At 33.4% G+C, this 4,876-nt stretch overlaps 1 protein-coding gene across 2 annotated transcripts in view; it reads left to right on the top strand.

Moving 5' to 3' along the window:
- Window positions 1–2,510: 2,510 nt before the first annotated feature.
- LOC106463406 (protein bicaudal D-like) overlaps window positions 2,511–4,876 on the top strand; it is a 38,313-nt gene continuing 35,947 nt past the window's right edge. Inside the window, exon 1 of one of the 2 annotated variants that reach the window (XM_013923428.2) lies at window positions 2,511–2,835. The gene's annotated coding sequence lies outside the window, so the exon portion shown is untranslated. The remainder of the gene's footprint in view (window positions 2,836–4,876) is intronic. The other variant, XM_022390888.1, reaches the window with a different exon arrangement.

Raw genomic sequence — 4,876 nt, 5'->3', positions numbered from 1 at the left:
TATATCAATTCATGTGAATATGACTGAAACTTTTCATTTTTTCTGAAAAGGTGGTGTCTATTTACTTGTGACCACACTGTGTATACGGTCATTTAAAAACCAATCTATCTGCAATAGCCCATCATACCATAGAAGAAAGTCACTAAAATTATGGGATATTGCGCACTTACAAGGAAAAGAAAGCCAAAATAAGTTGTTGTTATTTCTTTTTCTTGCGTCCAACTAACTAATAACATGCTCCACTAACCTAGTATATAATTTAGAAAAATATCTTGAAAACATTCAAATAGTTAGTCGAGTCGAGTCCTAACTGGTGAAAGCACTCCTATCTTTTGAATAAGAAGATCACATCCAAGAAAACAACAGATTAGAAACCAAATGTAAACAACAACAAAAACTTATATTTAGTCTTTACATAAAAAGTCAGTAATAACTTGTTGATTGCATAGGTTATTAACTCTGATAATAATTGTAGACTGCTTGCAGTAGAGAAGTCGAAAACATAATAGTTGTAAATGACAACTAATTCTTTTAGACATCAAAATATGCCAAACGTGTTCCTTCACAGAGCCATGCAAAAGTTAACACACTCTCTTACACATTGTAAATTCATACAATATAAGAACTGACATCAAATACTTCAATAACAGTCAATGATCTTATTATCCAGGGGTCCCAAATTCAAGTCCCGATTTTGGAGTCACTTTTCGTTTATCGGTTTTGACGTAAAATATCAATTATTACGATATAATAATATTACTCGTTCACTGATTTCTAATGCATTTAAATACATAATTTTGAATCTGTGATAAAATTCTATCTCTTGATCTTTGTACCTATCATAAATGGGCGTCTGCGGGGGAAGGGGGGCAAGAGGAAACTCTTTCCCCACTGGAAAATGAGAAACATAATTCTTTCTTTATTTATTCAGCATATGTATATGAAATTTTTATTCAACTCACAATTTCACATTAATTTGCCCTCCCCTGGTAAACTTTGCCCCTCCCTAGAAGCCCCATAGTGGCACAGCGGTATGTCTGCGGACTTACAACGCTAGAATCCGAGTTTTGGTACCCGTGGTGGGCAGAGCACAGACAGCCCATTGTGTAGCTTTGTGCTTAATTACAAACAAACCCTCCCTAATAAAATTTCTGCGGACATCCATGTTATCATATATATCGTTATAGTGTGATCATTCTCATAGTGAGCGGCTTTATAAATGAAAACTGACCAGAATGATTTGTGCTCTGAAGTAAGCACAGTATTATAAGATGAGTATCGGGTGATAATTATGCTCAAAAAAGCAATTTCTCAAGTAAAGTTTTCGAGATGATTGTTTGTTTAATTAAGCACAAAGCTACACAATGGGCTATCTGTGCTCTGCCCACCACGGGTATCGAAATCCGGATTCTAGCATTGTAAGTCCGCAGACATACCGCTGTGCCACTGAGGCGCTTTCAAGATGAATTTCAATATGTAAGATGGATTGTTTGATATAAAGTTCGATCCAATCTGAGCCAGTTAGCACGTCAATCATATCCCCCCCCCAGCGGCACACCGGTTGTCTGTGGACTCACACCGATAGAAACTAGGTTTTGATACCCGTGATGGGCAGAGCACAGATAGCCCTTTGTGTAGTTTTGTGCTTAACTACAACAATCATTTCCTTTAAGTTACAATAATAATTGTTTCACCACTCCAATAATTCATACACCACCAATTTGCATAACAACCTTTCTTATTACTGATACAAACCACAAATTATACTAGTGTTCTATCCAAATATTAGAAGTAAGTGTATTATTATTACCAATTATAATGTATCATCATATTGTTACGACAGCGGAAGTCGCGTGACATTGGGAGCATACGCGCTGGAGTTTTTAGAATTATCGGGGAACCCTGCGAATGCCCGAGTGTTTGCTAGACGCCCTCTTTTTTAGTATATAAGCCTGGCGAGAAAACCAGCGCAATGGCAGAGATAGATAGAGTGAAGAAATAGATAATTGAGTCAAGCGAACAGTAAGCACCATAAGTAAAGTGTGTGAATCACTGTGATTTATAGCGTGCGTTATAAAGGTTGTTAAGTATAAAGTGAATGTGGAAATTCTGTGTATTACAAAAAGTTTGTATCGAGAAAGAATAAACTAGTTTTAATCAAGAAAGAACTTGTATCGCTCAAGTTTCTCTGAAAGAATTTCTACGGGAAATTAACAATCAAGCAGATACGTAACAATATTATGAATTAATTATTTGAGTATGATTTCATCTTTATATCATTAGAAGTATCTACATAACAATAAATTACTTTTGAAAAAATCTAACACCATCTTACAGTTACCATTCTAATTTTTCGAACATTTTGTAAGGTATATATATATAAATTGCGTTAAATTATGTAATAGTTATTTTATTCTATAGTGGTTTTGCTATTCGAGAAGAGTTTATTCTACTGTCATTTTTGACCGCGTGAAAAATATATTGATTATTTTTGGGTATATATTTTTTAACACGTATGAATTTTACAGAATGAATTCTACACAATTTCCGGTTTAAACATTTGTCGTGCTGGAACTTTGAAGAAGCCATTAGAACTGAAATTAGTATCGAAAGTAATTTAACTGTTTGATTATAACAAAATATTTTGAATTTTACAAAGTTTAAAAGATTTAATCTATTACTCGTTAAAAATGGCAGTTTCTTATATGCTTGCTGAAGAAGTTATTTGAACAGGAAGTTAATCATACTCTGCTCTTACGTGATTCAGATGTACTGTCACAGTGTTGGTCCCTGTGTCCTATACCCGGCTTACTGCAGCTTCGCTCTAGGCCTAAGGTTACTAACAGTATTAATATTACATACTATAGTACTACTAGTAGTCTTTGACTTTCAGATTCGTTAGTCGAATTAAAACTCTAAGTACAAGTTAAAAAGATGTAATAAGTTAATTTAAGTCTGACTTTTTGCTTTGAAACTGTGAGTTTGATTAGTACTCTTTTTTTTTTCATTATTATTATTTAACTAATCGGTCCTACTACTACTACTAGTAGTTGTACTAATGAGTACTATTACTAACGAACTAAGTCTTAAAGTTAAACTTTGAAGTTAAAGTTAGTATCCTGAACTTGAAAAATTATACTTAAGACGTTAGACTAAGGCACAGGAGTTAAAACTTTAATGAAATTTGAAAGTTAGGTTGTTCAACTTGCACAAGTTTCAAAACTGCATTGCTGGTGTTGCAACGGCAGTGAGTTTACTATTGGCTCTTTTAGCATCAAGTTGTGATTTCAAATTACGTTGTTTTAGTTACGTTTTACTTTCATGGCTGTATAATTGGTCAAAATATCCTAAGGTTAATCCCTAATATAACCCTAGGACTAGAAGGCTAGGTAAGCTATATTTTATTTCATTTACATATTCCAATGTACATTATATCTGTTACACAAATTTTAAGATTAGCATATTTTATATTTGTAAGTTAAGATGCAAATCGGTACTCATTACATTGGCTTATTTTAATGTTATGCTTTGAAATGAAATATTAAATATTAGACTTCATGTCTAAAACAATTCACAATTGGATATCACTTTCTATTTTTTGTTTTGTCTTCAACAAATTTCTGTTGTCAAGATGAAACTTATATGAGATGATTGGTTAATTGGTTTTTAGCTCAGTACTTTCACTTATAGTGGTATGGTTGAATATAGGACCTTGTGTAATATTTTTTCTATTATTAACTTATATTAAAGTAGACAATTTAGCATTTTTTTAAGTCAAATATTTCATTAAAATTTTTTTTATAAAATTTTAAATGGACAAAAAGGAGCTTATTAGCCCATCAAGGATGTCCCTTCCAAGTCCCAACTATAACCACCCCTTACTACTCATGTATTCATCCAGTCTTTTCTTGAACTCAGTTGAATTTTCTACATCCACCACCCTTGAAAGCAGCTCATTCCAAAAGCCACCCACCCTGTTTGAAAAGTAATACTCCCTAAACTCCAGATGACTCCTACACTGCCAAAATATGAATTTATGCTCCGTTGTCCTGTTGTTTTTGCTGCTAATCACAAAAAAGTTTGATGGATCTATATTATCAATACTCTTAATAATCCTAAACACCTCAATTAAATTCCCTCTGACCCTTCTCCTCTCCATAGAAAACCAGTTTAGAGATTTTAGTCTCTCCTAATAGGACAATCAAGTTGTGATTTCAAATTACATTGTTTTAGTTAGTGGCTCTTCTCTGAACCTTCTCCAACAATACAATGTCCTTCTTGAGGAAAGGAGCCCAAAACTGCACACAATACTCTAAATGAGGCTTTACAAGTGATCTATACAGTAAAACGGTAATATCCCTAGTAGTGTATTTAATATTTTTGTAGATGCTATCCAAAATCCTTTTAGTTTTATTGCTAGCTACAATACACTGTTTAGATGACTTAAGTGAATTTTCAATCACAACACCAAGATCTTTTTCTTCAACCACAGTATTTAATGTATTCCCATTCAAATTGTAACAATAATTTGAATAGTGAAAACCTACATGCATCAACTTCCATTTTGGATACTTAAACATCATCTGCCACCTATTGGCCCAATCTATCAAATGATATAAATCTCCCTATAAGTCTGCAGCATCTTTGATACAGTTATCCAACCCAAAAATCTTAATATCATATACAAACTTCAAAATTTTGTTAGTAATTCCAGAGTCAGTATCATTAATATAAATCACAAACAGCAGGTGACCCAGCACACAGCTCTGAGGCACACTGCTTATAACTGTGATCCAGTCAGATCTAACTCTATTTATTACTAAGAGATGCTGGTGCTACTATAGCGTGAGTCTACCTCCCGTTAGTACTATAGCGT

The sequence above is a fragment of the Limulus polyphemus genome, unplaced genomic scaffold (genome assembly GCF_000517525.1).
Source record: "Limulus polyphemus unplaced genomic scaffold, Limulus_polyphemus-2.1.2 Scaffold1398, whole genome shotgun sequence".
NCBI classification, from domain to species: domain Eukaryota; kingdom Metazoa; phylum Arthropoda; class Merostomata; order Xiphosura; family Limulidae; genus Limulus; species Limulus polyphemus.
The sequence above is the reverse complement of the archived record's forward strand: the minus strand, read 5'-3'. Positions and strand labels throughout refer to the sequence as shown.